Below are 21157 nucleotides of genomic sequence, written 5' to 3' on the forward strand. Positions count from 1 at the left end.
TTGAGGACGAGGAAGTGACCATCATCGACATAGCGATACCTGATGGCAGTAGGGTCACTGAAAAAGAACATGCGAAGGTCACTAAATGTAATGATTTGAAAATTCAGTGACTATGGCCCAAACCAGCTGAAGTCATCCCAGTGGTAATTCCAAGAACACTAAGGATGCACTTGAAACATCTTCCAATTGACATCGGTCAGACTCAGAAGGCAACCCTGCTGGGATCTGCACGAATATTTCGGGTCCCCTCTGGCACTTCAGTCTTTCACCCCACTACAGTTTACAGCCGAACCCTGGTATGGTAGGTACTAGACTGCAGTACATATGTGAACTCTACATCCATTTTGAGGGTCTCCTGAAGAATAATATTCACTCACACGTGATCAAGGTCACCACTAGAATGCATTGCTCATGGAGGTGTAAATTAGGGAGGAGGCGGCATGACATCTCAACTCTGACACTAGTGCGCTCTTGGCCCACTGTCTCCCTTTCCCCTTCTCCACTGACTCAAAACAAACCTCAGCTGACTACGAGTGTGCCTTGCAGCTTGCTCTCAACTGCCTTCACATGTTCACTCAGTTAACATCTGTCAGAAAGGCCAAAGCTTTAGTGCTCTAGTAATGGTGTTTCAACCAAATTTTTTTTGATGGGCCCCCAGGCCCTGTGGGGCCTCTAGGCTTCAGCCTAGTCCCTCTTGTGGATAATACAGCCCAAGCTTGCTGGGTGACCTTGGGACAGTCGCATACTCCCAGCTTAATCTATCTTTACTGGGTGGTGGACTAAAATAGAGAAAATACGAATGATATATGCCACTCGGGGTCATAAGAACATAAGAACATAAGAACAAGCCAGCTGGATCAGACCAGAGTCCATCTAGTCCATCTCTCTGCTACTCGCAGTGGCCCACCAGGTGCCTTTGGGAGCTCACATGCAGGATGTGAAAGCAATGGCCTTCTGCGGCTGTTGCTCCCGAGCACCTGGACTGTAATCCTCACTGTGGAGAAAAGTGGACTGGTCCTCACTGTGGAGAAAAGTGGCTTGCAAAAGAAGTAGTAAATAAAGAAACAAACTAGTTGCAGACAAGACTGAGCTTTGGAAAATGCAGCTTCTTTCATTTCTCCACTACAAACTGGACTTCCCCAAATCCCCTCTTCTACCTAGTTCACAACCTAAATTATGCTAAGGAATTCTTTTCAATGTAACAGCACAGTGTTGGGGTCATAAATCATTGGCCACTACCCAGTGCTTTCACTGAAGCCTCTGGCAACTTACACTGACATGTTCTAAAGCGGTTAGAGGTGATTCCAGTTGCCATGACATAAAGCAAACTATGTATGTTTAAGGGCTGGAACAAAAGCAGCATTTCGACAAGCCGAGGCAGGAGATATGGGGCTGATTACAGTAGGGCAAACTTGCCCATCTGATGACTCCCCAACTATGTTTTGTGTCCTGCTGGGTGCTTGGGAAGAGCCCTCCTCCTTTTTAGGAATATCAGGCAAACCACTTTAACAGTAGATTTACTTAGTGTGTTGCCTCGGGCTTGGCCCATCTTAAATTATACGGGGCTGCAGCAGTGGATTTTGGGAGACCTTACTTGTACATCACATTATATAAACACCACAAAAAAAGATAACATTAAACAGCTAGCCCAAATTCAGGTTACCATATTTTTATTGGCCTTGTTCCTGAGTTTTTCAATAGCAGAAAAATGTTTTTAATACTCCAGAAGATGAGATGATTTCCTCTGGAATGGGGGAATGGTCCTTCTTTGCTATCATTTCAGAGAGGCTGAAAAAAAAAACAGTCTTCCTTTTCAGAGAGGCTGGCTGCATTGTTTGTTGAAATTGTGTTGTTGTTTTGCTTTTATTGCTTGTACCTTTTTCTACTTTTGGGTTTCTTGTTGCAAGCCATTCGGAACACATACTGCAAGAGTAGTATATAAATGCACACCTGATAAAAATGCACAGTAATATAGTAGGTGGAGTTTCCCCTGGAGACAGCGTGGGGATGAGAAGAGCCACCTCTAGAGTTTCAGAATGATATTAAAAGCACCAGAATTCCAAAAAGTCAGTTTGCCCTGAATCCTGTTGAACTGATACAAATTAAATTCTGAGGATCTGCCCAGGAGCAGCAGATGCATAGTGGTTTGAGCAGGTGCACTCTAATCTGGAGAACCAGGTTTGATTCCCGCTATGCCACTTGAGCTGTGGAGGCTTATCTGGGGAACTAGATTAGCCTGTGTACTCCTGCACACGCCAGCTGAGTGATCTTGGGCGAGTCACAGCTCTTCGGAGCTCTCTCAGCCCCACCACCTCACAGGATGGGGTGTGTATACACCCCAACCTGGATCTTTGTGGAGGTGGGAAATTGGCCTCTACTATTCTTCCTTCACTGGGGATTGAAATCCATGGATTATACCTGGCTGCCCAGTTTATTCTATGTTCAGTGACAATGCTGTTTATGCTTCCAACTAAAGTATGTGACTAAAGATATTTTTGAATTCTTGGCAGCTCCCTGGCCTGGAACATAAGCAATGTCTTGCAGCTATGAACACGGTTCTTGTGAAATACCCAAACTCTAACCCAACAGCAAGACAAACTACTGTAGAGAAGAAGTGACATTTCATAACAATGCACTTATCGAGGAAAGAGAAAAGAAAGAGCAAGAACCAGTATAAATAGACTGAAATTTGAAGCCTCATTGAGAGATCTAGTCTGGGCTGCTTCTGATGGCAGCTCACCATCAGAATGAAAAAATGGGTTTTACTTAGCCTTCTTTCCTGAAGTGCTAGTTTTCTAGATAGAGGAGTCTGGTCTCAAGAAACATGTCTGGTCTCTTGCCCTGAAGCACCTGATTCAGTAACCTCCTGCACCTGACTTTGTTGTGCCTGCCAGTCTCTCTACCTGACTTTGTTGTGCCTACCAGTCTCTCTAACCTCCTGCACCTGACTTTGTTGTGCCTGCCAGTCTCTCTACCTGACTTTGTTGTGCCTACCAGTCTCTCTAACCTCCTGCACCTGACTTTGTTGTGCCTGCCAGTCTCTCTATACGTGCCTCTTCCTGCAATTTGAGATGGTACCACACTGGAACTAAATGATGTAGTAGTGGTTAAGAGTGGTAGACTCTAATCTGGAGAACTGGGATTGAATCCCCACTCCTCCACAGGAACGGCAGACTCTTATCTGATGAACTAGATCAGTTTCCCTGCTCCTATACATGAAGCCAGCTGTGTGACCTTAGGCTAGTCAGAACTCTCTCAGTCCCACCCACCTCACATGGGTGTCCGTTGTCCAGAGGGAAAGGTAAGGTTGTAAACCGCTTTGAGACCCCTTTCAGGTAGAGAACGGTGAGGTATACATCCAAACTTTTCTTCTCCTTTTACCTTCAGAGGACTTCATGTTTTTAGGAGTCAATGGATATACAACCACCTAATTACCAGAACAACAAAAGTAGTTTTCTGTCCTCAGCACTGACGTTGGTTTATTTTTAAAAACTGCTGTGGGTGATAGTGTTCAAAAAGTCTCTTTAGTCACTACTGGGGAATTCAAATGAATAGTCTAAGTAGGGCGCAACTTATACCTTCCAGATAGGGTCTTCAGTTCTACCTGAAATCCAACTGATCACCGGACTACAGAGATCAGTTTCTATGGTATTATACTCCACTGAGGTCCCTCCCCTTCCCAAACTTTGCTGCACTGCCTAAATCTCCAGGAACTTCCTAATTGGAAGATTTCCACTTGGGAAGCTGTTTTTGGGAAGAGGAGCTGTGGACAAGAACTTAGTAGTTTGAGTTTTGGAGTTGGTTTGGAAGGAAGCAACCTTGAGAATCCGCAAGCCTAATGTCAGGTCTTGAGACTGAAATCAATAAGGGGACTCTGGATACTGGATCTTTATTGATAACAGCTAATACTTGGCTTTCAGAAAGCCAGTTCTGCCTGACCAGGAAAATAACAGTTGCCTTTATCCCCTCAGAGTTTCCTGCCAGAATCCCCCCTCCCTGATTCCCATGGAATGTGAGAATAACACAACAGAAAGAAGGATGTTTGGGAGTTGAACATCTCAAAGCCAGCACAGCGATAGTTCTCAGCCACCTGCCTCCCTCTCCCGCTGGGGAAGGCACCAGGGTTGCCTCTAGTTGCCTCTAGTTTTGCACCAGTTGCTACAGTTGCTAGCATCAAAGGGCAGCGAAAGAAAGGAGAAAGACCCATTAACATATCAGAAGATGAACCCCCTCCCCACAGCCAGGTGTGAGTCCTTGCACCTAGGTCAGCACTTTGATGGCAGGAGAGGGCGCATCCTGACACCTGTGCTGTTGCTTTTGGGGAAGCAGCTGCTGAAATTGGTTTAATTCACGATGACTCTATTTCAACTCTGGCCTAAGGAGCTAAGGACTATTGAGACAGAAAATGATTTTCAATTGATCAAGAGCTATGGCTTCAAGACAGCTGTGATGGAGGCACGGGTATACACAACTTACTACCCACCAAGCTGAACATCACCCAGTTTGGGCCAGCCAGATTATTAGTTTTAGGAACTCATGTTTTCCAGAGTTCAGGAATTACATTCTTATCAGTTCTTCACCAGCATGGCCAATTGGCCATGCTGACAGAGGCTGATGGGAATTGTAGTTCCTGAACATCTGGAGAGCCGCAGGTTCCCTACCCCTGGGCTAGCCCCTCCCAGCCCCATAGCCAGAAAATTTTAATGGGGGAGGGGATAAGTACAGTGGTGGTCAGTCCATCATTATTTATTTCTTTATTATTTATTTATTTGTGCTTTGTCATTTATTTATTTATTTATTTTTATTTATTTATTTCTTAGACTTTTATACCGCCCTGTCCCCGAGGGGCTCCGGGCGGTGTACAACATATAGATATAATACAATATAGGATAGCTAAAACCGTTAAAAGCATATTTAAAAATAAATATGCAATACATGCTAGTAAAAATAGGAGTTATTTATTTACCCGTTGTGTACTTGAGACTCAAGGTGTTTACATGGTATAAAGCAATGTAATTGAATAGCCCGACGGATCTCATGAGCCATGCAATAGATCTAGAAAAGTGCAAAAAACTTTCAGACATTCTATGTGCCCCCCCCCTCCCCCCACAGCTTTTAAAATTAGGACTCTTCAGCTCTGCTAACTGCTAATTCTGTTCTAGCCAACTGCATAGAGAATTCACATTTGGAAGATTTATGAGAGAATGCCCCTTTTTTACCTCAGCTCCTTTCTTTTTTTTACATAGAGAATTTATACTTGTAAGACTCGTGATGGGTTTTGCACCAACCCTAGTGCTGATTGGAGGGGCAGCCCCTTTTTGCACCACTGTGGCTACGGGCCTGGCCCCTTTATCTTTGCAAACCCAGGCAAGCTTCCAAAATGCAAGGTTACTGGGTTCCTACTGGCATATGCCGTTGGTGAGGTTGTTTGGAACAAGTTGTACAGGTCTGACAGGAAGATGCTTTCCTTAGCTGTCCCAATTTTGCATTCCTGATTTTCTGGAGGGGAAAAAACAACAGCACCCGGAATACCTTTTTCTGGTAACTTTCCACAAAGCAACATGAAACAAATAAAAGCTGGCCCCTCTGAACCCAGAGGTCATTTCCAAGCAAATGTGTTTAGGATCTTATTATTCATAAAAGACATCCTCACCACTCTGATAAAGCTTTTGCTTTATCAGTGGTTAATAAAGTTCTTTTATTCACTAGTACAGGCAACCACATCAAAAAACAAAGTCGCCCCAGGTGCCCGTGTAAAGCATTTGACCACCACCTCAGTGGATTCCAAAGAGTGAATAACTACTAGAAAAACCTTAGAGGTATTTCTTTGGTGTTGAAATTGACAAGTAATAGACAAGTAGCTTGGAAACTTTCACAGACATGTATGTTACAACAGACATGTATGTTACTTGTCCCCATGGCTTTGAGATGGCTTTGAATCATTGAAGAAATAAAGCAATGTTCTTCCTCTAAATCTACAGATTAAAAAGTGACAGGGCCCTAATAATTTAAGGGATTTATTTGGTGTCAGGCGTTTGATCAAACCTCAGCTGACTGCGAGTGCGCCTTGCAACATGCTCTCAACTACCTCGCACGCATGTTCAGTCAACACCTATCAGATAGGCCAAAGGTCTAGGGCATTGGTAACAGCGCCTCAACAAAAAACACAAAAAAATTGACAGGGTCCAAAACTTCGGCCTAGCCAGAGTTATGGATAATATATCCCTGATCCCAAGTTAGAGTGGGGATTTGATCCTGGGACTCCCACATACTAGTCCAAGGGTGTCCAACTCTGGTGCCCCAGATGTTCATGGATTATGATTCCCATCGGCAGGGGCTGATGGGAATCGCAGTCCATGAACATCTGGGGCACCAGAGTTGGACACCCCTGCCTTAATCAATACAAAAAAGCAGCAAAGATTTTTTTAAAACAGTGCAGAGATTATCAGGTCTGCGCACTGAGCTGCTTAGGTACATCATCTGGTTTACAGCTGGGCAGTCTTAATTGGAAGGAAGAACTCCTCCAAACCAGTGCTCTGTTCTGGTTAGTTTCAATCAGGCTATTGTGCTTGCGGCTGCCCCCGCTTGGTTATGAGCTGAATTGCACCACATATGCAACGAATATGAAAAGTGTGGGGCCATCAAATGACGGCAAATATTTGACAGCGACTAGCGTTGAACTCTCACCCCTCCCAAAGGCGAGAGCAGTAGGAGTTCTCTCGCATCCCCTCTTAAAATATGCTTTAATTATACAAAATAAAATGTTGGGAGCCTGCCTCTTGTAGTCGCTTCCAAGTTTGAAAACTGGAAAACAATTTTTTTACGGTTGCAGCCGTAACAGTTTTGTATCCCATCGCGGTTGTGGGGGAAGGGGGCTTACTTCTAGTAAATAATATAGTAAAGTTCGGTTTGCGTGCTACTTGGTCAAGGATGTAAAATATGACGCCTGAAGCATGATCAAGTGACCTGTTAATCCGTCGGACTTTTTATTACAGTCCCCATATTTTTAAGAGATCCCAGGACTTGGATGGGTTTATTTCCTTTCTTTCCCCTCTTATTGTCTTTTGGAGGTTTTGCAACTTAATTTTAAACCAAGTAACGCTATTTCCTGGTGATTAGCTGTTGATACTTGTGTGATGCCCCCCCCCCCCCCCCCGCCGGCGATGGGCTAGACTGGACGGGACTTTGATGGGAGTCACTCCTGTCCTGGCTAAGTGTGTGTTTCCGATCTGCCCCGCGAGCCACCCGCCGGCCAAGGCAGCGCCGCCGCTTCTGCAGCCTCTCGGGGGCTGCTTCTTCTCAGATGCAAATCGCGGCTCCGGCCAGCAGGAGGAAGGAAGAGGAAGTGCGAGTCGCAGCCGGCGGGTGCGCGTCGCTTTGCTGGAGCCTGATGATGATGATGGGCTAGAGGCAGCCGGAGCGGCACCAAAACAAGCGGCGAACTCCAGCGGCGGCGGCGGCGCTTGCACGGCCGGAGCGGAGGCGCTAACTGCTGGGCGCGCCAGCCCCCGCGGCGGGGCGGCCAACTTCCCCCGCTGCACTTTGGGGCTCGACCGACGCCCGCCGGCAGGAGCTGCGTTTTGCAGGAGGTACTTTCGGTCTTCGGCTCGGGGAGACGGCGGAGCGCGACCTTTCAGCCGCCACCATGTGTTTACCGGGGAGCGCGCCGCCGGGTGGGCGCGGGGGCATCGGCACGCCTGCGCATGCTGGCCGGGGACGCGGCTCCCTCGCCCGGGGCTCCCCCAACGGGGCTGGGGATCGCGGGGGTGCGCTGCTGGGGCAGAACGGGAACGCGCTACCTGCGCTGGCTGGGGGCGGCGGGCTTTGGCTGCCCAGGAAGCCACGCGTGGGGGGGATCTGGTGCAAGGCGAAGCCAGATGGACTCCCTTGAGAGTCATGCGGGACTGGGCGAGGGTGCGTTTGTTGCGGTGGGTGGGTGGGTGTCCCCGGGGAGCCAGCGCTGGAGAAGGAGCGGGGGTCGTTGCAGAGGCGACTGGCGCGCTGCAGAGTTGGCTCCGGCGCGGGATGTGGACTAGTTCATGGCAGGTGGTTGTTGGGGGCGAGGGCCGGTGCCAGCCAGCCGGGCTGTGCCCTGGGCGAAGGCGGCAGGAGTGGGGAGGGACCGGCGGGGCGGGGATCATCGGGCTGCTCCGTCGGGTGCCAAGAGCCAGGGCAGGCTGTGTCGCTGGAGGGACGCGGGGGCTGCAAAGGCGGCAAGGGGGTGGGAAGGAGGAAATGGCAGCAGATGGCTCGGAGGAAGAGGAAACGCCGCCAGCCCCCGGCCGGCCTCCAGGGCTTCTTGGTGGCCGGCTGAGGAGGAGGAGGAGGAGGCGGCTGTCCGGCCTCTATGCCTGCAGCAGCCCTCGCTTGGGAGGAAAGGGCAGGGCGGCCTTCCCGCCTTCTTATCGCGGCCTGCATGCTCAGCCGGTGCCCCCCGTCGGGCTCTCCCTCACGCCCACCGTGGAGGGCAAGGAGCCCCCCCCTCCTGTCCCCGTTCTCACACAGCTCTGGTCCCTCATGATTGACAGGTTCCTCCTCCTCCTCCTCCTCACACCTGCCCCTGTACACCTGACTCCTCTCACGTGGGGAAACACCACCAAAGTCTCCCCAAAGGACACCCCCCCCCAAAAAAAAGTAGTGCTGACATGGTCAACAATCAGAAGCAGGGGAGCTGTGGGGGAGCCACAGATAACCCCCCCTCCAAACAAGGGGGGCCTTTGGCAGGATATAAGAACCCACAGTGAAAAAGGGAGACTTTTTCTCAGTACCGAGGCTCAAGATTAAATTTTATCGAGATGCTTAATGGCCAGGTTCTAAACAATTGTTTTGTAGGGTTCGTATGCAGTGCAAGAGAAATCATTAGAGAATAAGTACTTTTTGTTGGGTGGACTTTTTATCTTGGGGGGTTTCTGTTCAATGTTGGAACGATTTTGAAGCACAAATTTAAAAAATCAGTTAAAAATCACACTAAATCGCAAGCCAAAAGGGGTCTTCGCTGGTCTGTTGTCGTGAACAAGGTTCTTCTCAAAGCACTAGAATTAGGTTATGCCACGATTGATCGCCCTCCATGGCCGGTTGCGGCCTGAGGCAGGAAGTTCAATGGCCTTCTCTTCCCTCGCTGTGGCGCAACTTTCACAAACCAGATAATTAACAATTTGTTGCCCTTTCAGCGCATAGGGGCTCGGTTAGCCGAGTGAGACTGCTGTTCTAAGGCAGCAGATTTGGAGGTCACCTGTCAGAGGTGAGCACGCTGCAGGACAACCTTTAATTAGAATACATGAGGTAATTGGCAATGTGCAAGACTTCAGTAGCCATGGCCCCAGGTGGGCTGCCTGGCCTGTTGGACAAGCGGGGCCACTCCTTTGGACAAGCATACGAAAAGCAAAGCATTGCAGGTGGATTGCTTTTAAAATCTGCAGAGGAGTCATAGACGTCGGTGAAGAACAACTGCATGCCGCACTGCTGTGTTTATCTATAAGTCAATACATTTGTGTTGTGGGGTCAGAGATGTTTCCTTTAAGTAACTTAATTCTGCTACTGCTAGCCAGGTGCTGTACAGAATTCAGGAGTGGTGAATGTTGAGAGTGGCAGCGACAGTGGCAAAATCACCTATATTCATCTTTGATTTTTCAGTGTTAAACTCACGGCAGTACTTCTGATACAGCATGCATGTAATCTGGTTTCATTGAGAGTGACAAAGTCCCTGGCAAGAAGCTTTATAATCTCCTAAGAACCTTGGTCTCTATCATTATAGGGTTCCTTGAGCAGGCTATTTAGGGACCTATTCTTGCCTTTTGGTTTCCAAACTCTTTAATTTGCTTTAACTATGCAGTTCCTGAATCAAGAAAAGTAAAGGGAGAGAGGGGCAGTATAGTTTAGTTTTAACTCTTGAAACAAAAGGAGTCAACATTGCTTCTGTTTCTTAAATGTTGATATTTCTGCTTACTTGCACGTTTGAAATCGCTATGTTCATATGTGCCGCTGAATGTATATACCTAGACAACTATAGCTAGTCCTGGTTTCCTAGGAGGTGTACCTGTATGAATCAGATGTCTGCAAATGCACAAAATGCTTCCATTCATTTGAGGATAAACATTTTATATTTTCACTTTAGTGGATGTACGCATAAAGCATCATTCTTGAGGATTTGAAAAGAATATGTAGTTGGCATGATCCAGTGAAGTTAAGCAGTTTTTAGCTGATTTCAGTGGGGGGAGACTTATGCATGTGCATAACACCCATCAAGGGAAATCAAGGATATTTAGGATGCATTCCTGTGTGCAACTTCTGTGTGCAGTAAATCTCATTAAAAACTTTTAATGTTTACTTCTGAGTAAATATATATGACATCATACTTATAAGGTCTACTGTGTAAAGCCCACTAGATCGTGCCTGTCGTGAAGTTTTGGAGTGGTCTCACTGTTCATTCAGGACTTTTTTCCTGGCAGATTGGAAACATTTTTGCCATAATTATAGCCAATCTTTGCCAGTACTACATACTCAAGCCCTCTGAATTTCCCTACATCCTTCTCTCGCTCTCTCTTTCTCTCTCCTCTCTCTCTCCCCCTCTCCCTCTCTCTCTCTCTCTCTCTCCTTCTCTCTCTCTCTGCTCCCCCCCATCCTTCAGAGATTGCTGAAATATTCCTTTGTGCATCTTTGTAATCATCCAATTCAGAATGCATTTTGTTGGGGAATGATCAGTTGTATGCGTCTCCAGCAACCAGAGGCCTCTTTGCTTTAAAGTGGAGAGATATTGTGAATGGATTTCTCTGTTATTAAATATTGAATGGCGCAGTTACCCAGGCTCTGTAAATTAGTTTGAAACCATGCTGAGTTTAGAATGCTTGATATCTTTCTAGTTAGGTGCTTTATGTGTAGCTTGGGTGATGGCCGGGGAATAAAGAGACAGTAAATAAATAAATAATCAATCCTAACAGTTTCTTCCTTTTTTTTTGAGTGAATTAATATTTCGGCTGCCTTAGTACAATACATTTATTGCTTCTAGTTGATCTTTATTTTTCCAGTTCTTCTTATCCCTTTGCTCGAAGGCTTCTGTTCTGTGCATTTTTGGTTAATGTTTGCATTTATGGGGCAGTTTATGTATTGTCGAAGGCTTTCACATCTGGAATCATTAATATGTTGTGATTTTTCCAGGTTGTATGGCTGTGTTCCAGTAGCATTTTCTCCTGATGTTTCGCCTGTATCTATGGCTGGCATCTTCAGATGCCAGTCACAGATGCAGGCAAAATGTCAGGAGAAAATGCTACTGGAACACAGCCATACAACCTGGAAAACCCACAACACACTAGTTTATGGTAGTGTTTAAGAATTTCTCTCTCTCTAATTACAGAAATGCATTATGTCTGTTTTAGGTCCTGTACTGATTTGGCAGCAGTGACTGAAGGATGTATGTATAATTTCATAAAGACCCTGGACAGCACACCCCTGTTTTAATAGATGTGTTTTTTACATTGCAAATCTCTGCAAAATTTATCACATAAGGACAAAAAAAATCCAAATGGTCCTGGGAAGACAGTGTGATGCTATTTTCATATGCTTACCTACTTCGTTGAAACTGAAACGTGGAGCGGCTTTTGAAGATGAAGCAAACTGATAACGGGATGTGTTACATGTTTTCTTCATTAGAAGAACAAGGATTGTACTTTAAGGGTATAGGTTCTTGAGATTAATGATGAAATTGAACAGTGTTTAGATCGAGAGAAAGTTAGCTTAAGTGGAAATGGTTTCTCAGTGTTATTGAAGAATCTGTTTTTTCCCTGTTAAAAGCGTATAAAATAATGTCACTAATTAGGATTTGTTCAGATTGGAAACCAATCAATCAAGTATGTATTGTTAAAGTATCAAGAAACATGTTAATTTTGAGAGATGTGCTTCATTGTGTCTTGCGGCATTGCACAGCGTCAAGGGGCTGGGGGGCTGGGGCGTAGCGCATGGCGAGGGGGTGGGGGGTTGCAGGGCGCACGTGTGCCCCGGGCTCAGTTCCCCCTCGCTCTGGCCCTGTCTTGCGGTATAACATTTGCTTTACATTCAGGTTTTTTTGGTGTGTGAGTGTGTGTGTGTGTCTTGCTATAAAATGCATCTCTGAAAATTTGTGAAGTAGGGGACAGTTTTTTGTGACATTACAGGAGACTCCAGAACGGACTCCGTTTGAACAGTGATGCCCCACCCCACCCAAAGCTTTCCAAGTCACACAGTTCTCTGCATCAGACAGAACAAAAGGCAAAGTTCATTCTACAGCTACACATTTTAGCCATGGGAGGGGACAACAACAAATTTCAAAATTTCAATCCTACTTTTGATTGATCAACAAGAAATTGTACTGTACTGTAGCCCTTTAAAAATGAACATATGTATTGTATTGTCGAAGGCTTTCATGGCTGGAATCACTGGGGTGCTGTGTGGTTTCCAGGCTATATGGCCGTGTTCTAGCAGCATTCTCTCCTGATGTTTCGCCTGCATCTGTGGCTGGCATCTTCAGAGGATCTCCTGAAGATGCCAGCCACGGATCCACAGATCCTCTGAAGATGCCAGCCACAGATGCAGGCGAAACGTCAGGAGAGAATGCTGCTAGAACACGGCCATACAGCCCGGAAACCACACAGCACCCCAACATATGTATTGTCTCATGAAAATATTACAATGTACTGGTAGCAGTCTGTATCTTGCTGTTGATTATGGCTGTAATTTGTATTTCAGGGGAGTGTGGTGAATCAATAGAATTGCCCCGAAGGAAATGGGTGTGTATCCTGTAGCCTGTAATGCGTGGATGCATTCTAGTGATGCAAGTAATCTACATGATCTCTTAGGGAGATATTTTCATCCTCCACCTTTAGGTTGTTCATCTGCTACATATTCTGCTGTGTGTTAGATCTCGAACCTGGAAGCAATAAATGGCCTGTGTATTGTTCTTCAGCAGTGTTTATTGATAGACCTTGAAGCACCCAGCTGGTCAAAGTCAGTTCTGGGGAACCTGGTTTTTGCTACTCATTTTATTCCAATGTTAATCCCCTCTCCCATTTTCCCAAAGAATTTGAGAAAGAGTTTAGAGCTAAGGTGCCCCAAGGTTGGTGATAGATAGATATAGAGCCACCTGGCATCCTGCCCCCACAGAACAATGGGAACAATCCTGTTCCCCATGAGACCAAAGTGTCAGGAGAAAGCCTAGTTATCTACTCAGCGTGTGAAGCCATAAAGCAAAGATCAAGGAAAGAATGTCCCAGAAAGTAGAGCAGAGTGGTTACATATATCTTGAAGCAATTACATTGAGCTAGGAATGCATCTCAATCAACTAGATACAATCCCCCTGATGCTGCGTTCTGTTTTGCAGGACACTGAGACTGTAGATGGGGCACTGAAGCAATGCTGCCTGTAACGGCACTTCCTCACAGCACTGTCTGGCAAGCTATCATGCAAATGTCTGCCTGCTTGGTGGCTGTCCCGCCCTTCCTTCCGCCCTCTGTTTACTGAAATCTCTTGGATTGTGAAGTTTGTTTGAGCTCACATGTTTTGTTTGCCGTGAGTCTCCAGCCACTGAGCGTTTCTGAGGATGTGATCTCATGCTTTCCACACTGGCCATCAAACAACATGGATTCCCCCCCCCCCCCCCCGTCCGTCACTTTAAAGAAATTCTGTGATTGAGGAAGAGGCAGATAACATTGGCTGTTGGGGTTTGCCGGGTACGACTCTGGGAAATTAAGGAACACAGCAGAGTTTTGAAAACCAAAATGTCCTTGTTGTTCTGTGGGGCCTTTGAAGTTGCTGAACAAGGGAAGCTGTTAAAAGAAGGGAACATCTGGAAACATCGCTGCCTTCCAGCCTAATTAAGACCATCCCACTGAGTTCTTCAAAAACATCCCTTCACTAATAGCATCTACATATTGCCGTCATTTTGATAAGACCTTTAGAGCAATCTGGCTTGTCACTCTGCAGAGCTGCTTCAATTTGAGTTTGCTTATTTCGATATAATAATCTGCCCTACTCAAAAGAGCTCAGGGGGAATAACAGCAATATGATGGTAATCATTTATTTATACCCTACTTTTCTCCCCAATGGGGCTCCCAAGCAGCTTATGTAATTCTCCTCTCCTCCACTGTCCCCAAAAAATGCTCACCATCCATAAACGCTAACATATTAATGGAGTTATTAAACGTCTTGGATTCACTGTTTTGTTGCATTGCAGGCTCATCTTGCTGTGTGCATTCGGTGTGAGCTTCCTGCAATATATGCAATTGCTGTGAACTCAGACGAACCAATCTGCTTCGATCTATTCTGATCCTCAGAATGATGAACAAGGCTTTCAGAGGAAAGCAAGTTGGTTACGGAGAAAGGGTAGCAGCAACCTCCCCAACCCCCCATTGTACTTTTCCTGCTTGCAGTCATAGCTACCCTATGCTCTCTCTGCAGCTGGCTTGCTTCTCACCTGGTAGCTGCCCATGTGCTGGAATGAGAGCGCACAGGCTGGGAGAAAGGTGGGCCTTTTCAGGCCTGATAGTGCGCAGCTTTCCCATCATCCAGTTCCTGCAGCAGCAGCTATTTCAGAGTGGGAACCACCTGCCAGTTGCAATGGCCATGCTCCAGTTCCTGAAACATCGGGCGGGGTTTGCACTGGGGGAATGGGGCTCAGATGAGCTACAGCTACCATTAGGGTTGCCAAGGCTGGTAACAGATGAGATACTCACCTAAAATGTAATGTCATCAGTAACGTTCTAGCATTTGGACAAAAACCTATAGTTCAGTGGTGGCGAACCTATGGCACTCCAGATATGGACTACAATTCCCATCAGCCCCTGCCAGCATGGCCGCCATGCCGGCAGGGGCTGATGGAAATTGTAGTCCATATCTGGAGTTCCATAGATTTGCCACCACGGCTATAGTATAACCATAGAGTTTGGGGCAAATGCTAAAAGGTCACCTGACATGATGTCACTTACAGGTTGTGCCAGAAACGGGCAGTTTTCCTTTGCTGCCCAGCTGAATGGTGTTAGGTAGAGCTAGGCGGAGGGTTGGGTGGGGGGGGGGTGTCTCTTGCCAAAGTGGGAGGCCTGGCTACCTTGGCTGACCAATCAAAGATAGAAAAAATGCGTTGCACTCCTAGCTGCCAATAGATACCGCGTTTCCCCGAAAATGAGACCTACCCCGAAAATAAGTCCTATCATGGTTTTTCAGAATTTTTGGAGGATGCTTAAAATATAAGCCCTACTCCAAAAATAAGTCCTATCGGTAGTAGCAGATCAGGATGGTGTGATCCAGTGAGGTGCTCCCTGCCAATGATGTGACAGGGAAGCAACGGGACTGCCGAGAGCCCGCCTTAATTAATTGTGAAGGTACCGTAAAATAAGCCCTACCCCGAAAATAAGCCCTAATGCATCTTTTGGTGCAAAAATTAATATAAGACCCTGTCTTATTTTCAGGGAAACACGGAGTTTAATGTGTAATAGTGCAATCATACGTAACAACACCTATAAAATCCCTACAAAGTGAAAAGGAAAAGAGTCCCATGTGGTTCCTGAGTCTTTGAGTATCATTGAGCGATAGAGTTGAAGTGGTTGATTGCTAGTGGTGTTCTGAAGAAGACATCATTTGTTTTAGAATGTTTGTAAATAGCTCTTCCATAAACTCAGTTATATCTGAACTAGCCACTGCGTATGCAAACGGTGTTCTTTTGAACTCATTTTTCCTGCTCTCCCATTTTAGACTGCATCTGAAACTCAAATGCAAGGTGTGCATGATGACGGTTCAAATCTTTGGGCCTACTTTTAAGATTCGATACTTCTGTTGGTGACTCATTACGTGAAGTTTGTATCTGGCCAAAACTGTCAGAGCTAAAACATCCCTTTGACTGAACGCGCCAGTATATGTTCACTGTAAGAGCTCTTCCTCTTTTGAATTTGCTGCCTTTTTAAAACAAGAAAATGACTGATTTGTGAGAAAACAAACATACAAAGGGTGCACTGTTACAGTGCAATCCGAAAGCAGAGTTACACCTTTCTAAATCTATTGAAGCCAGTGGACTTAGAAAGGAATTACTGTACTGTTGAATTGCTGTGAAAGGCTACTGCAGTCTGCTGATTAATTTACTGTCTACTTTTCTGACCCCCTCTCCCTTAAAATTAGGTTGAGCTGCCAAGCAATAAATATTCAGGAGTTAGTTTATTGGCTGAAATTAAATGCAATATAATACTAAGAGTTGCATAGCAGGAAGAAACCAGCCATGTTCATATGGCTTCACAAATCCTGGTTTAACAGACTACTAAATTTTATTGCAAAGGCTGTAACTTTATCTTCTATTTAACTTTCTGTATTGGGCTCTACAAGAGTGCTATTAGGAGTGTAGAGTTTGTGTTGGGAGCATTACAAGCTAGAAGCTTTGTTAGTGAGTAACATAAGTTGGACAAAAAAAGTTTAAAGGAAGCCGTTTCCAGATATTCCAGTTAGCGGCTCTGTGGTAATTACCATTTATACTCGCATATAAATCTACTTTTTCAACACATTTTTTGTGCTGAAAAAAGCCCCCCTCGACTTATACGCAAGTTTACGGCAAGTGGGTGGGGGGAATGGGCAGGCTGACCAGACGTCCCGCTTTTGGCGGGACATTCCCGCCTTGAAACAACTTGTCCCGCGTCCCGTGGGTTTTTTCAAATGTCCCGGGTTTTGGAAGGCTGCCGCACTGCCTTCTGGGGCGCAAGGCAGTGTGGCAGCCTCCCGCGCGGCCGCAGGAGCGCACGGCCTTCTGGGGCGCTGCCGTTTCCCGCCCTGTGACAAGGCGGGAAACAGGAGCGCCCCAGAAGGCTGTGTGCTCTTGCGGCTGCGCGCGTGCGTGGCCGCCCACCCGCCCACCTGTCCCAGTTCAAGAAGGTGACCATCTGGTCACCTTAGGAATGGGTGGCGAGCGAAAAAAGGCTGGGAGCTGAGGGTGATTTTCTGCACCTGCTTCCTGTTATGTGGACACAAAGGCAGCTCCCAGGTAAGCCTTGGACTATTGCTTCGCTGCACTACAGGTGGCCAGTAGCTTTATTCCTAGTGAATATTCAGTGAATAGGTGTGAATATTAAATATTAAATTTATATGTTACATAATTTTTGTTCAGTCCAGGAAGCTCCATGAATGCTAGGGATCCATACTTATTGGGAAATCCGCACCATTGGAGCCCATGGTGGCAGGAATCCCCCCAACACACAGGGTGCCCTGGGGTGCAGCCACTGCCAGCACCTTTATCGGCCCCCACCCAGTGTTTTTGGAAAGCAGGCGGGACTTCTGTCCAGCTAAGCTTGCAGACCTGCAAAAAAGACTTGCTTTGGGGCAGTGGCTGCCATCACCACGCAAGCATCTTCACTGTGTAATGATAAGCTATCCATGTTGAAGGAGAACCCGTAGGGACTTCCCTATGAAACTCTGAAGAGATACTGTCTGTGAGAGTTATATATTCCACTTCAGAAGTTATTGTTGATACCATACTGTTTTTCTTTGAAATAAATATTTAAAAACATTTTTTATTGGTATTTATTTTTATTTTTGAAATTTACCAGTAGTTGCTGCATTTCCCACGCTAGACTTATGCACAAGTCAATAAGTTTTCCCAGCGTTTTGTGGTAAAATTAGGTGCCTCGACTTATATGCGGGTCGACTTATGCATGAGTATATATGGGTAACTGTGTTTTGGACTCATTTGCTAATCTTCTCTTTTTGACCTATACAAGTAGGTTTTTTTAAAGAGTTTCTCATGCGAGAATATCTCCAAAACCTTTTCCTAGCAAACCTTTCCCAAACCCCATAACCCCAAAGCTGAGTTTCATACAGCCCCAATGTTGGGTCCTGCTGCACCATTTGGAATTATTTAATCTTTGATTACTTATTGTTTCAAACCTGATTTAAGGAATCTATTTAGAAGAAAACTCTTTTTGTGTCTGATTCAGGATTCTGTGTAGTATATATTACTCTTATATTTTTGTGTCATGCTACTGGGGAACTGAAGGCCCTGTATCGTCCTTTTGGGGAATAATTAGGACTACTGGGAATAATTAGGACTAATAAAATTAGGAAGAATTAGGACTAATAAAAGGAAATGTTTCTTCGCGCACGTGTGATTGGGGTTTGGAATATGCTGCCACACGAGGTGATGGCCACTAACCTGGATAGCTTTAAAAGGGGCTTGGACAGATTTATGGAGGAGAAGCCGATCTATGGCTACCAATCTTGATCCTCCTTGATCTGAGATTGCAAATGCCTTAGCAGACCAGGTGCTCAGGAGCAGCAGCAGCAGCAGAAGGCCATTGCTTTCACATCCTGCATGTGAGCTCCCAAAGGCACCTGGTGGGCCACTGTGAGTAGCAGAGTGCTGGACTAGATGGACTCTGGTCTGATCCAGCAGGCTCTTTCTTATGTTCTTATGGGGTCCTAGTTCTGCTACGAACATTTAAAAAGAAAGCTTTACTTACGAAGTAAAGTGCTGTATAACTAACACGAATTGGAAAGACAGAGGGTAACATTCTGTAGAAATGATGTGTTAAAGAATTATTAATGTTAATTTAAAAGAGAGAAAGAGAGGCAGTGGTGCACTGGATCTGTTGTCTCTTCTCCCTTGACTATAGAACAGTGATGGTGAACCTTTTCGAGACCGAGTGCCCAAATTGCAACCCAAATCCCACTTATTTATCGCCAAGTACCAACATGGCAATTTAACCTGAATACTGAAGTTTTAGTTTAGAAAAAACAGTTGGCTCCGAGGCACATGTTACTTGGGAGTAAGCTTGGTGAAGCAGACGTGCAACGCTTTGAATGGATGAATCACGACCCTAGGAGGGTTTACTCAGAAGCAAGCCCCATTGCCAGCAACCGAGCTTGCTCCCAGGAAAAGGATCATGCCCAGGTCAGCCTAGGGGTGTGTGTGTGTGTGTGTGGGGGGGGTGATTTTCCGCCCCGCCCACATGATGAACTCTGTGCACGCGTGCCCACAGAAAGAGCTCTGAGTGCCACCTCTGGCACCCGTGCCATAGGTTTGCCACCACTACTATAGAACTACAAGAGCTCTATTTAGGGTAGGGTTGCCAGTTCTGGGTTGGGAAATACCTGTAGATTTTTGGGGTGGAGCCTGTGGAAGGGTTTGGGGAGGGGAGGAACTTCAGTGAGGTATAATACCAAAGAATCTGCCTTCCAAAGCACCCAGATGACGTGACCTCTGTTGCCTGGAGATCAGTTGTAATCCTGGGAGATCTCCAGCCACCATCTGGAGCAGCCATTCTCAACCAGGGTTCCGTGGTACCCTGGGGTGCCGTGAGCATGTCCCAGGGGTACCGCGGCAACACTACCCCCCCCCCTCATTTTTGTGGTGTCTCCCACCGGCGCCAGCAAGAACATGGATCTGGCCCATGGGGCAGGGCCTGCCACAAGGTCAGCAGCCACCCCCACCCCCAATGCTTCCCTTCACCCTGGGAGGAGAAGGTGGGGTGTGTGGCAAGCAGGGGCAATGGGAGGGGACGGTGGAGGGTGGCGGCAGGGGTACCGTGAGATATGAAGAGTGAGGTCAAGGGTACCCTGACCTCGAAAAGGTTGGGAAACACTGATCTGGAGGCTAAACTAGGGTGACCAACTCCCCTTTAGAAAATTTCTAGAGATCTGGGAATGAAGCCTTGGGAGGATCCTCAGCAGGATGTAATACCATACAGTGCTCCATCCAGAGCAGCCATTTTTTTCCCAGAGCATCACTGTGGTCTGGAGAACACTTGTAATGCTGGGAGATTTCCTGGCCCTACAAAAGAAAACCTCTGTCTGGCTCAAAGAACAGTGTTAAAACTGTTCAATAGAAATGATTAAAAGCGTTAAAACCTTCAATAGAAATGATTAAAAAAATATGTATCCAATAACCCAATTACCCACAATAAAAAAATACAAAACAAAGATATGTTTTATATTTTTCTTTATTGTTGGTAGTTGGGTTATTGGATACATACTTTTAAATCCTTTCTATTAAAAAGTATAGTTTTAACGCTGTTCTTTGAGCCAGACAGAGGTTTTCTTTTAGGAACATAAGAACATAAGAACTAGCCTGCTGGATCAGACCAGAGTCCATCTAGTCCAACACTCTGCTACTTGCAGTGACCCACCAGGTGCCTTTGGGAGCTCACATGCAGGATGAGAAAGCAATGGCCTTCTGCTGCTGCTGCTGCTCCTGAGCACCTGGTCTGCTAAGGCATTTGCAATCTGAGATCAAGGAGGATCAAGATTGGTAGCCATAGATCGACTTCTCTTTTGTAGTATCCTTACTGTTTCTGGCTGATCTTTTATATGTATGTATGTTATACTGAGATTTCCAGGCCCTGGCTGGAGGCTGGCAACCCTAGCTCAGTCCTCCCAGAGAAGTGAAGTTGACATCAGTGGGGAAATGCTTGCAACAGGGAAAACTTTCAGGTCCTGGTTAGTGCGGCTTCGATATCAGATGCTGGTTACTTAGTGTGGCCCTTTTACCTTGATCCTGGGAGCTCAAATGGAGAAAGTAAATAAACCCAGTCACATTGCTGATCACGACTGGTATCATTTTTAAGCGGTTCATTTTACAAAATGTATCGTTCTCTTCTTCCATTTTATACAGCATGGAAATATAGCAGGTTTTTTCCAGTCCTACGTTGACATGCATCACCTTGAAAAGTAAAAATGGCTGAATCTTAAAAGTACATTTTATTGATGTTCCTTGCGCCAAACATTCAAATGATGCTACAAATATTGTGGAATGAAATGATTGGTTTTAGGATATGACGGGCTTTCACTGGCTGAAGAGTTGCTTGTATATTTCTGCTCTGAGGAAACGGATACGGCATAAATTAAAAGATCTGCTCTAGTCACTCTTGCCTATGCTCAACATCCTTCTTTTTGCTGTGTTACCTAGAATGTGGCCACACATCCTTTTTCATAGCGACAGGCATGATTTCATCTGGAAACCAAAACCTGATGATAAAGGTTGTCACCAAATAGACCAGTTCCTTGTCTCATCTTGTATCTTGCCAGGCTCTTCCTGAAACAACACTTCGAGGCCCTTTCCGCACAAGTCCCCTAAAATGGTTTCAGTCCCCCCATTTTGTTCACCCCCTTGAAACGACTCCTGGCTGCCATTTTCTGGTTTTCCGTGTTTTTTCCCCAGTGTGTG

At 46.0% G+C, this 21157-nt stretch overlaps 1 protein-coding gene across 1 annotated transcript in view; it reads left to right on the forward strand.

Moving 5' to 3' along the window:
- The first annotated feature begins 7332 nt into the window (after positions 1-7332).
- ELMO1 (engulfment and cell motility 1) overlaps positions 7333-21157 on the forward strand; it is a 395692-nt gene continuing 381867 nt past the window's right edge. Inside the window, exon 1 of the mRNA XM_048510558.1 lies at positions 7333-7589. The gene's annotated coding sequence lies outside the window, so the exon portion shown is untranslated. The remainder of the gene's footprint in view (positions 7590-21157) is intronic.

Source organism: Sphaerodactylus townsendi, linkage group LG11, assembly GCF_021028975.2.
Source record: "Sphaerodactylus townsendi isolate TG3544 linkage group LG11, MPM_Stown_v2.3, whole genome shotgun sequence".
NCBI classification, from domain to species: Eukaryota; Metazoa; Chordata; class Lepidosauria; order Squamata; family Sphaerodactylidae; genus Sphaerodactylus; species Sphaerodactylus townsendi.